The following is a 13,711-nucleotide window of genomic DNA, read 5'->3' as shown; positions in this document are numbered from 1 at the left end:
CCACTTCGTGCCTTCGTCTTCAAGCTTTCGCCGCTGCAGCATTCCGCTTCTTCGCCGATGGTCTCCCTGTACTCCGGTGGTCTCCTTGTAAGCTTCTTCTTTGATCGATTCTGGGTGATATTCCTTGTAAGGTTCTTTGATCAATTCGGTGTTCGTTTATCATTCATCTTTGATCTTGTTCTCTCGTTCTCTCGATGGCAAGCTCGTCTCAACCTCCCATCACCGTCCCTACACTCCTGTACACCTCCATTGAGTCTAGGTTCGACGCCGACGATGCGGAGAGTTTGAGGGTTGCATATGAAATTCCGCCTAACTATCAAATTGGTCTTCCCTCTGCCTTTGACCGTCCAAATGAACCACTGGCCAATTTCGTAATATTTTTCAGGGACCAATTTACTGCCAGTCTGCGGTTCCCGATCCACCCTTTCATTTCTTCTATTTGTAAATATTTTCGTATTTCTCTCTACCAACTAGAGTCGAACTCCTTTCGTTTGCTGTGCGGGGTCGTCGTTTAGTTTTGTCTGCACGACATTCCTCTTACTCCTCGGCTCTTCCACTATTTCTATTATCCCAAATTGTCCAAGTCAGGGACTTTTCAATTTTTTTAGACAAGATGTCGTCCTGTAACAAAAATTGGAAGGACTACTACTTTTTTATTCGAGTTCCCAAGCAAACCGATTTCTCGACCAGTTGGCAGTTGGAAGTGGCGAACCAACTAGAACTCAAGAAGTATAAGATCCAATCAGATTACCTCCATGCAGCTTCACAATTGGCCGGGAAAAAAATTCTATATCCACAAATTGCTGCATGAGGGAGTCCTCTACGTGTTCGGCTTGAGCGTGATCTGCATAAAGCTCCCGACCAACCTAGGTATGCTTCTTCTTGGTTTAAGTTTTGAATCTAACTGATTTTTCTTTTTATTTTGCAGCCCAAGTCATGTTGCGTGCACGTTTGACCGACAAAGCCAAGCTCACAAATGTTGAGGTCAATGCGGCGACCGTAGCTGAGTTGGAGAGCCGCTGTTTATAGCCGATCGACTCACAAGAAGACCCGCTTGGAGAGAGCACCAGTCTTAGGGAGCGAAGGGATAGCCAGCTAGATGCCCAGCGGTGGAGCGGTTGGTGCATCAAATCCTCCCTCTGCACGGCTGTCGGTGATTCCGATTGAGGGAGCATCTGACTTGGTCTCTTCTGGGGAACCACTGATAAGCTGCAAGAGGCGCCGGGCGAAGACTACATCATGATCTTCTTCCTCTGTGGTGCGAACCCCCATCAGAACTAGCCCATGCCTTCCTTCCGCCGAGCGGGTTGAAACTTCAACGCCGGCTCCCGCCACAGCGACCGTTCCCTCTACATCATCTGATTGGACACCATCCCTATCTGGTCTGCCACAGGGAACTATTTGCGCACTGCCAGTTGCTTTCATGCCACCACCAAAGGTTCAAAATTTTGGTATCCTGCTAGCATCAACATCTCGACCGTCTGGCAGAGCGTCTTCGGCCTAATCAGCCCCGAGCAGTCGGCGCCACATAACGGTGGTTATCCATCTTCCGATTGAGGAGTGGTATGAGTCAGAAGGCACTAAATCCCGAGCTTTCGAGCACCAGATAATCATTCAGGGGATGCTTGCACATATATTGGTTGATGCCCGAGCTCATGCAATGGTCATGCCTCCGGGAGTGCTCGTAGACAGCCATACCCAGATGTCCACTAGGGTAAGTTTTTATTGTTTCTTAATTTATCTCCGATCGACTCTTATAATTTCCTGGTTCCTCACAGTATTGGGTAGAGAGCCTGGTCATGTGCCAAAGGCTTAGTTTTTTGGAGCAGGAAGTTAAGCAGCTGAGGGCGCAATCATTCTCTTCTCAAGCATAGTTGGAGTAGGTGAATGCTGAGATGGCTCAACTAAGAGCCGATCTGGCTAAAAGCGCCAAGCAGCTGGAGGCGGAGAAGGGAACAAATGTTGAGCAGGCCACCCAATTAGCTCGGCTTAATAAATAGGTCATCACCTTTGAATCTAAAATCAATTCGGCCAACACCAGGAAGCTCCAGGCTATTGAAGATCTGGAGATCAAAAATAAAGTGTTTCGGGTGTTGACCTAGAACTTGAAGGAAGCTGAGGCTACCCTAAAGGAAGAGCGGGATGAACATTCAACTGAGCATATTGCTGCGAAAACTCAACTCGCTACAAAAGATGAGGAGCTGGCGGCACTGAAGGCAGAGTTGGAAGCCTCCTGTACGGCCTTAGAGACTTATCAGGAGGCCGAGTCAAGTAGGTTCAAGCTTATGAAGCGATCCTACATCTGCTCGAATGCTTTTAATGACAAGGTCGTCCATCAGGCACTTCGTCTATTCGACCTTGCAATCGACGGGACGCTCAACCAACTCAAGGAAGGAGGCTACCTCCCCACCACTCTGACAAGCAAGGTTATCAGTCGGGACAAGTTAACTGAGTCACTGCACGATGATGTCTTAGATTATTTGGAGTGAATTGAGAGTTCTACCTCTGTAAAATATTTAAAGTATCAATGAATGCATGTCCATCCAGCTAACCTTTATATTCCTCTAGTATTTTAATTTTTTGACTCATTTTTCGAGCGTCATGTACACTTAAGTGTGGCCTTACTGATTGACAGTGACTTTATCTGTTTATCCGATTGATCAGTTCTGAGTTTAAGTTTGCCATTTGAACGATGATGAAGTCATGGGTTTAAGATCGCCGCTCGACCGTTGGTGAAGACAAGAGTTTAAGGTCGTCGCTCGACCATTGATGGGGATAGGGGTTTAAGGTCACTGCTCGACCGTTGATGGAGACAGGGGTTTACGGTCGTCGCTCGGCCGTTGATGACGATAGGGGTTTAAGGTCGATGCTCGACCGTTGATGGAAACAAGGGTTTAAGGTCATCGCTCGACCGTTGATGACGACAGGGGTTTAAGGTCGCCACTTGACCGTTGATGAAGACAGGGGTTTAAGGTCGTCGCTCGACCGTTGATGATGATAGGGGTTTAAGGTCTCCACTTGACCTTTGATGATGACAGGGGTTTAAGGTTGCCGCTCGATTGTTGATGACAACAGGGGTTTAAGTTCGTCGCTCGACCGTTAATGACGATAGGGGTTTAAGGTTACCGCTCAACCGTTGATGATGACAGGAGTTTAAGGTCGTCACTCGACCATTGATGACGACAGGGGTTTAAGGTTACCGCTCGACTGTTGATGGAGAGAGGAGTTTATAGTCGCCACTCAACTTTTAACTTAGCCTAGTCGGCCCAAGAGTTTGGAAAGTTTAGTTTTTATTCATATCGGCCCTACATCCAGAAGACATATACATGAATACATTTATATTTTCTCACACACCTCTCACTCGGGCCTGTAGGATTGGAGATTATTTGCACTCCACGGCACTTAAGTCGTCTCCTATTTTTGTCTTCCAAGTAATAGGCCCCCAAGCGGAGTTTCTGTACAACCGTGTACGATCCCACCCATGGTGCCTCAAGTTTGGTGACATCACCGGCCGGCTTGATTTTCTTCCACACCAGATTACCGACCTAGAAGGACCTCAGGATGACCCTCTTGTTGTAGTTCTGCTTCATCCACTGTCTGTAAGCCATTAGTCGAACGACCGCTTTATCCCGCGCTTCATCTACCAAGTCGAGCTCCATTAACCTTCACTCGCCATTTCCCTCGTCGTTGAGTTGCACCCAGTCGGATTCTACTCCAACCTCTACAAGAATCACCTCTTCTCCTCTGTACACCAGCTGGAATGGTGTTACGTCGGTCGCCTCCTTTGGAGTCGTGCGAAGTGCCCACAAGACGCTTGAGAGCTCGTCGACCCAGCTACATCCTGCGTGGTCGAGCCGAGTTTGTAAGCCTCTAAGGATCTCCCGGTTAGTGACCTACGCCTGGCCATTGCTCTAGGGGTAGGCGACTAAGGTGAAGGCTTGCTAGATACCATAGCCTTCGCACCACTTCCTGAGCTTCTGACCCGCGAACTGCCTCTCGTTATCCAAGATTAGCCGGCGAGGGATGTCAAACTGACAGAGGATGTTCTGCCAGATGAACTTAATGACCATATGCTCACTTATCTTTGTCAGGGGCTCAGTGTTCACCCATTTTGAAAAATAGTCCACAGCAACGAGCAGGAACCTTCGCTGACCTGTCGCCATAGGAATGGTCCCACGATGTCCATGCCCTACTGGTTGAACGGGCAAGACACCGTCGATGAATTCATTTCTTCGATCAGTCAGTGGGAAATATTATGATACTTTTGGTAGAATAAGCATGTGACTGTCGTCTGAGCGGCATCCTCTTGAAGAGTTGGCCAGAAGTATCTAGCCAGGAAAATCTTTTGAGCAATCAAACGACCACCTGAATGGCTACCACAGGAGCCTTGGTGCACTTCTTGCAAGATGTACGTGTTGGTGCAATCGACCTCCAAGGTTTTAATGTTAGACAAATATGTTTAAGTATGCTTAAGTATGGAGCTTGATCTAGGGAAGTCTTAGTTGTAAGCTAGGCAAGGGAACCTAGTTGTAGGCTAGAGAAATCTCCGTAGGTCATGGAAGCCAGATGAATAGGTCTGGAGGACCTGATCTATGGGTAGCCGAATAATGAGGCAAGAGAAATCTCGGTAGATCATAGAAGCCAGGTGGATAGGCCTGGAGGACCTGATCCCTGGGTAGGCGAATACTAAGGCAAGGGAAATCTCGGTAGATCATGGAAGCCAGGTGGATAGGTTTGGAGGACCTGATCCCTGGGTAGCCGAATACTGAATCTTGGTGAGTGAAGCCAAGTGGTGAAAAACCTAGGGGGAGATAACCTTAGGTAATGAGAAGTATTAGAGGAGTGAACTCCAAGCAAGGTTGATCGGATGATTTTCGCGGTCGACCGGACCAGCAAATCTCGATAAATCTAGGTTTAGGTTTACCATTCTATTCTGCATTATTATTGTTGTTGGCTAATATAGTATTGCAGGAAAGGTCTTAGTGGATCAGGCAATCAGACACTGAGCAGGCAAAGTCCAAACATGTCTGGAGGACCATGTTTGGCAGGTAAGTTGAGGTAAATAACTGGAGAAGTGACATTGAGGTTGGGTTCCTAAAGGAACAACCTAAGGTCGTTGATCCAACTGAAGAAATCGGGAAGGTTTCCATGTTGAGATCAAGACAGTTCTATTGTTTAATATTACTCATGCATTATATATTATTGTGCTAACCTGTGTGTTGCAGGGATACTTTGTTTAACTCTGTGTTGTAGGTTCGGCCGGATCGATAGACCAAATGTAGGGATCGGTCGACCGAACCAGGATGACTCAGCATAGGTCAGTTTAATTAGCAATGATCAAAAGTAGAAGGAAGCTACACTGATCGGTCGACCGAACCAGAGGATCGGTCGACCGAACGATCAATATTAAAAGCGCAGTAAATGCAAATCATGGCAAATCTCGACGAACAGGGAAGGAGCCTGTTCGATCGACTGAACAAAGGGATCGGTCGACCGAACCCTTAATGATCAATTAATGTCGAAGATCGAATCAGCATCGGATCTCTGCCAAGAAGGAAGGAAGCTGGTTCGGTCGACCGAACCCAAGGATCTGTCGACCAAACATCGACGATCTTATAAAAAGAAGCTTGAGGTCTGAGGCTGAGTAACGCTATCTGATCGGTTCGAAGTTTCATCTCTGCGCAAGCTACTCATGCTACAAGACTTCTACGCATTATCAAGCAAGCTACACCATCCAACCGACCGAGCTTCATCTTCTACTCTTGTCGGTAAAATTATTTAAAGCTTGTACTGTAATTGATTTAAAAGAAGATAGTAGTCTGTTACTATCTTCTAGTTGCATTTGTATGATCTTCTTCTTTCCAAGGATTTTGGAAAGAAGGGTTATAGTGGATTTTCCATCGGTGTGGTCAAGGATTGCGGACCTTGGAGTAAGAGTCGACCTAGGCTTCGAACCAAGTAACCGAATGTGTCTTTTTACTTTCCGCTGCACAACTTTTTATTAAAGTAAAAGAAAAGTTTTAAGAGTGCGATATTCACCCCCCCCCCTCTATTGCACTCATCTGATCCAACAATTGGCATCAGAGCCTCGTAAGCTTTGAAATTACTTAACCGTTTTTCAAAGCATTTTTAAAACTTTTCTTTTATTTATTTATTTTTTTGAATTTTCTTTCATTCTCTTTTTTCCTGTACTACTAATCCCAATACGAAAGTCTTGGAAATATTTTTCTTTTAATTCTTTGATTGTAAGAATGTTGATGTCATATCAAGAAGGGTGAAGTATCTACGACCCTCCACTGTACGATCAAGTCTACTTCAATTCCTGGAGGTAAATGATGGAATGCTTCGTTGGAAGCAACAATTTCAACAACTGAATCGCACTGAGACTGAATCTTGTCTATCGAAGGCATGTCTAGGCTGAATCTTGTGTATTCTACCTGGTGCACTAAACTTAGTGGATCTCACCGAAGCTACCCTAGTCAAACATGGGCTAGTTAGACTAAAATTTAGTATTAAGTTATTTGGGTAGGACTATTTTGAAAAGTATTCAACAAGTGGTCCACCATTGATACATAAGAAGGTCATATACCTCATCACTCACTACAAGAAAAAAGACATACAACAACGGTTTTTCACCGTTGTCGTAGGCCATTTTTAACTGTTGTTAAAGGCTGTGTTGTTAAAAGGGTTGGCAAACGACAATAGTTTTTAACCGTTGTCTTTGAAGGCAAAGACAACATTTTAACAACGGTGAAAAACTGTTGTCTTTTCCTACAAAGACAACAGTTTTTCACCGTTGTCTTTGAGCGTATGCCTAGGCTCTTCAACAACAGTTTTGAACTGTCTACGACAACGGCTAAAAAGCATTGTCTTTTTAGCCAATGGCATCGGTTTGACAACGGTTAAAAACCGACATCAGTTTGTCACTATTGTCTTTTAACGCCATTGACAACAGTTTGACATATTTAAACTGATGTCTTTGGGTACAATATACAACATTTTGACAATAAATAAAAAACTTATTAATCTTTTCCTACTCAATGGTTTATAAAAAAACATCCAGTGCAAATTTCATTGATAAAAAACCTACATAATCAATATTTACCATGCAAGTATCATTAAAGTACCAAACATCATCATCCAAATATCATTAAAGTACCAAACATCAACATTCAAACATCACAAAAGTTTACACAGCCAAAAGTTTATATATATCACACATATAGTCCAAAATATCATGTTTTGTTGGAGCACGTCTTCTAAACAGCTTGTGCATCTTCTAAACTGCAGCCTTTTCTGGTTTCTCCTCCCTCCTAGCTTCTCTTTTCTTCTCCTTTCACAGAAACCGTAGCATATGATTGCAAGTTAATTCATTTCCCAGGAGTAAATGGCATAAAAAATGGATCTCTTGGAAATTTCACACCTGACCTTATTACAGTTTTACAAAAACTCAGAGTAGTATGTCTTAAAAGACCAGCTATATGGCTTTACAAGTAACTCTTAAGTATGGTAAACCAAACCTATCAACTTTACATATACCAAAAAAAATTCTATCCAATTTGAAGCATATAGAATCTAGCTAAATTCACAGAGCAAGCAATGGCTTAGAGCAAGAACCAGATTCTGGTTCTATCATCGAGCATCAAAAAAGCATTATAGAATCTAGCTAAATTAGACATGAAAAATCAAGTTCCAACTTATTTCCGGAGCATACAAAATCACAAATACAAACAAGGGCTGAAGCAACAAAGCAGCACACAGAGAATTAAACAAACAAGCTTTACTAATTTAAATTCACAGAGCAAGCAAATTGATCAACCCACAATTATCATAAGGATCTACTCTGTTGATACTCAAATAGACTCAGTAAACGGCCTAACTTCTAGCAGGAATCAAAATTCCTAACTATATTAGCATTTTCCCTAATTCATATTCGAATAAAATTCTCCGACAATCATGCAAAAGCATAGAGATGGTTTATTTAGTTTTTACACGGAATAGAGAGTAGAAAAGAGCAATCCAAACTTCCGACAACATCATAGAGGATACCGCTAATTAGATCATGGAAATCACATAGATAGAACTAGTAAAGAACATAAAAGCCCAACATTTAACGATGAGACTGAGGGATTTAACAAAGGACCTGCATCTAACCATGTATCAAACCAAAAATTAATATGATCTTCACCTAAACGCCATCTAATCTGCTCTTCTGCTACGTTTCTCATCTGTAACGTCCTGTGCAGTTTTGTGAACTCATGTGTGCAGTTTAGTCATGCCGATTGGATTTAGTAAATGGACTCAGAGACAGATATCTCCAAATCAAGTGCAATCAAGTATAAGCAGCATGTATTCAATTTAACTGAATATTATTATTGTCAAATGCAATAAGATGAACTCATGTATATACCTATTCATAAATATGATCTTGTATGCATTCTGCTATCTCAGAGCGCACTTCATCAATTTCTTCTTGAGAGTACTCCGCTTTTGTGAACTGTGAACACACATAAATTATATGATCTTAAAGAATAAAATATAATTAATTGGAAAAAAATAATAACTAAATAACTTCTAATTATTTGAGATGATAAAGATAATATTACTATCGATGGTAGTGTATCCCCCTCGATCATTGCATTTTCTTCAGTAATTTATCTCATAAATCTCATCACGTAATAACCACATTGTTTCGCATCTGGCTGCCTAGGAACCTACGTTAAAGGCAATTGATATTGTTAATGATAAATATACACATACCTTGATTGATTGAAATAGAAGTACCCATACCTTGATTACTTCCCATTGTACATGCTTTCTTCCTTTCCTTCCATTGTTCGAATTAAACAATCTTAACGCCCTTCATATATACATTCAACATAGTTGATATATAAGTGTTTTATGACTAAATTAAATACATAATAAAAAGCATATATAAACTCACATTTCCACAACATATTTCCAATCTTCATCACGAATGCGATGACTTAAAGAATCCAACAAGTAAACAATCTCCTTATGAGGTTTAATGACAGTCAAATTCCAATGGAAACTACACACAAATACAAAAATTAGTGCATACAATTCACTAAAATAATCAATTGAAAATGATATTAAAGATGTTCATTACCCATTGCAACTTGGCACCAAAACTAATTGATTAATTGATGCACCACTCATCCTATCTGCTAAGAAACTTGCCCTCTGGTTCAACCGTTCAGTTTTACCTATTTTGTCTTGTGTGGTTTTTTGAAAGTTTGGGATGCTATGCGGATTTACAAATCTGAATTTATCAATCTTATTTTCTTTTACCAACTTTTTATAAAGATACATGCCATTTGAAATAAAAAAAAATCAGAACTATATTAGATATTAAATACTGATCTAATAAAGTATGTGCTTCTTATATACTAAATTTAAAAAAGAACAAACAATACTACAAGGTAATTCGAAGACTTACCATATGTAAATAACCACACAATTTCCTGAAATTGGCTCCAAGTGATACAAAGCACTAATGTCCTCAAGATGCAAGTTCAGTTCATAATCATCTTGAAATACCTCATGATCTAAAGCAATTGACAATTTCCTTCCATTCTCAAGAGCACGCTTACAATAACAATACACCACGCGCAATGATCTTGGCACACTTGATAACAAAGTCTGGTTATTTTCTACATGTGTCGTTTTCTTCATTTGACGCTTCTAATAATTGTAATTGTAAACTTTTTAGATAGGTGCAATACTAAATAGTTTCACAGATATTTACTTTGAAATATTATCTTAGATGTACCTTTTGTCGTAGCATCAGCAGGTGTTTTGGCCAAGCCACATGGGTTCCAACAGCATCACCAATAGTTTCACATTCATTGGGAATCGGAACTGGCAAACATGCTGATTTCTGCATTGCTTCATCGATGGATACACGCATACAATTCTTGGGTAACGGAACACCATGGAGAGAGTGATTAACTCCAATGACCTCAACAACTGTACCATATGCAACAATGTCTGTGCTAGAATCCAATGTCAAAATAACTGATTTACCCTAAAAGATAAATAGTTGTGTCATTGAATTATACTAACTCTTTATTTTAATAATAAATATAACCACAACTTATATACCTGTAAAGCAACTTCTTTATCCACAACTTGCATTTCGACATCATTGAACTCTTCATGACTGGGGAAAGTCTTATCGGTGTTCAGTTTATTGTCATTTTGTTGAGGTAACTTTACCGAGCAACTTCCTTTGTCATCAATGTCACTGCCCCATGCACCCTTTTTGTAGACAATTGCTTCAAGGTTTTGAATGCGTGTATCTTGTTCTTGAATTAATTTTCTAGCCTCCACCAACTCTCTCTTTTGCTCAATCAGTAGCTCTCTATCAACATGGTCAGTCTTCCATCTACTACCATTAAAGAACAATGATGGAGTGATATGACCTCCAACAGCCCTCACACGTCCACTATGTTCTCTTGAATTGAGTGCTTTCGTAAGAATATCTTCTTTTGTCCCATTAATTTCGAGTGTACCCTCACGCTTCTGTTGTATATAATCATCCTGTCATCCAAATAAAAAAAAATTACTTTAAAAGTTTCATTGAAATACAATAATTGATTTTTACTCATAGCTTCTCACAATCTTGTCTATTGTTTGTTTCAACTCTTGGCCATCAAATTTCCCTTCTTTATTAACCCTTCCTTTCTTCCAAATAATAGCTCTATTGATTTCATCATCGTCACATAATTCATTTGCCTAAGAACAAGAATAATTGAATGATATATGTTAAATAAGAATGATTATTAAATGCTAAACAAAACTGTTATACGAATTTTATAAGCAAAATATACTTATTATTTCTTCAGCATATCGTGCATATCCTTTATGAGCAAGGCGATGGGGGTATATGTTCTTCTTTCTTTTCTCCTTCTGTTGTTCACTTAGTTTCTAGTCAAGTGAAACATTCCACATATCAAATTTACTAATTCATCATTTACCTTAATATCTACTTATTTTGAAAGAACAAAAGACTAAACTTACAATAAAGTCATCGACATGCGAGTCCTGACAAAAGAAATCCAATCATCTCTTGCAAGACCATAGCCGCTAGGTGGTTCATCCAACTCTTCGAGTTTGTCAAGCTTCTTCGAAATGAATGTCTGAGTGAGATGGGATTTAAACTGACGCCACTTATTACTTGCTGAATTCAAACATCCCTTCTTCCAACTTGGGGGAACATCATATGTCAGCTATAAAACACAATTGGGAATACAATAAACTGATTAGTACCTATATTCATCATTGACACCATAAGCAAACACAATTTCTGGAAATTATTCTAGCATTGAAACAACACACACATACATTAAGTTTAAGGCATTCTCATCATTGAGTGTTTTGGAGATATGAAATTACCAAAACAAAGCTAATGCAGGAGTGCTCGTGGCTTTTGATTTGCCCTATTTGTTTATTAGTTTAATTGTGGATCTATTTTCAATCTGGATGATTTAGTTAACGATAGAGTCTCAGCGCTGTTAACATCGTTCGCCTTATTATAGGCAAGTAGTAACTCGCATGGATGTATCCACTTCCGAATATGATGAAACTAATGCCTTAAAATAGGAGGTTATTATACACCCATAATAATTTGGTTGACAGTAGGGTTGTAATATCTAAAACAGAAAACATTTGATATTCAAGTTATTAGATGGATGGAAGCTTTGGATTGTAGTAGACAACCACAAACAATGAGATATACAACCATTTCTCTTGTATTTGTATAGTTTTGTTTGGAAGATTGAGCTTTAGTATTTAACATGTCTAGAGTCTTAAGTTCAGTTGTTGTGCTATTGCACATATTGGATATTTGTGTATATCAGATATAAAATCATGCCCTTAACATTTTGTTTGAAGAATCAAGTGCAAGTAAAGAAATATACAAACAGCACTAGCTTTGGACACTGATATGGCAGACAAATGGATTTGTTCTTGATTTCATACAATTAACCTAGGACAATGTTAGGATCCTTTGAGGATTGTTGGTTACTTATAATCCTTAGTTTTCTAGTTGGAGCAACATTCGTTTTGAAATTGTTTGATGATTGGCAGTTGGTAATCAGGTCTTACAATGTTTGTAGATTTGGTAATTTCTTGTTGAGACACTGGACGACAATGCAATCCTGGTTTTCTCTTTGCTTTACAATTGTTTCAATGCTAATGCAGAAACAAAGCTACCAGAACTAAGTACAAATGAAAACCCCACTGATATAGAAAAAGAACCTACTGAGGGATCTAAAACTGAAATGGAACAAGGAGAATCATGAACAACAGAAGAACAACCTACTGAAACATACGAAGCTGAAAGAAAGGAAGCAGAACCTTGTGAAATTTAAGAACCTTCAACTGAACTATCTACACCTGAAATGAATGCAGCAGAGCAACTTGAAATAGAAAACCAATCTTTAACTTGTATATATAAAAATCATACTGTTGAATGCTGGAGTAGCAAGAACAGCAGGCAATTCATAATGTTTTACTATCTTTAACTCATCTTTTCATGCATGCCATGATATGACAAATAAAATTTGCAACATGATAATTGACCAGAATTTCTTTAACTTACTTACATTAACTGATTCCCATATCAATTCTTTAACTTCATTTGGAACTTGTTTCCACGTCTTGTAAGATATCTTGACCTTTTCTCGAGCAAGCAAGCCAATGTAACTTTGCATTGCAATAGCAGCTCCTCCTACTGGCTGTCCAAGTTTATTAAATCTTACCTCCTTTCGAATTCCTTGAACCCTTTGTTTAGTAAGCTTATCCAGATGGGTACGACCTCTAGATGTTCTTGTTGTTTCAGTGTCTGTAGATTCCAGCATTGTCTCAACCTGTAAACCGTTGTTAGTGGATGTAGATGCAATTTTTCCTTTGCCCTTCCCAATCGTTGCAGGTTGTCCTTTTCTCTTGCTTGAAGCATGAATTGTATCATCACCATCAGATTTGATTTTAAGCTTTCCAAAGGATGCCATAGATCTCAAATTTAATCTATTGATAAAAAAGTGAAACAACATATCAATATTTAAAAAAAATACACAATAAGAAATTCACCTACAAAAGAAAATCAACATACATAGATAAAAATTTGAAATACCATCATGTGCACAAAATCATATTCAAAAACAAGATACATATCAATATTGTCTACAAACATATCTTCAAAAAAAAACTATAATTGGTTAAACATTTTCAACCCAAGTGCCATCACAATCTTCACGAAGGCATTGGGGTTCATTGTCATCTACTCCGTAAGCATCCATTGATGGTAACTCTCTGGTAAAAGATTGATAGTGGACTATAGTGTCTTCCAATTCATCCCCATTTGCATATTCAAATGACTCTCTAGTAGGAGTTGCAAGTACAATACTCCATACAGGATCTTCAGGATCTTCAATATAAAATACTTGCTTTGCTTGACTTCCCAAGATAAAAGAATCTGATTTGAATCCAATTCGTTTCAAATTTACCAATGTGAAACCAAGATCATCTACTTTTATACCATTATTATTCTCCACCCAATTACATTTGAACATTGGAATTTGAAATTTGTGGTAATCAAGTAACCATATTTCTTCAATAACTCCATAAAAAATCATGTCCGACACAATTGGATTTTTATCCTTTGCACTGGCAACTTGCATTGTCTTTG

This window comes from Zingiber officinale, chromosome 1B (genome assembly GCF_018446385.1).
Source record: "Zingiber officinale cultivar Zhangliang chromosome 1B, Zo_v1.1, whole genome shotgun sequence".
Taxonomy (NCBI): Eukaryota; Viridiplantae; Streptophyta; class Magnoliopsida; order Zingiberales; family Zingiberaceae; genus Zingiber; species Zingiber officinale.
The sequence above is the reverse complement of the archived record's forward strand: the minus strand, read 5'-3'. Positions refer to the sequence as shown.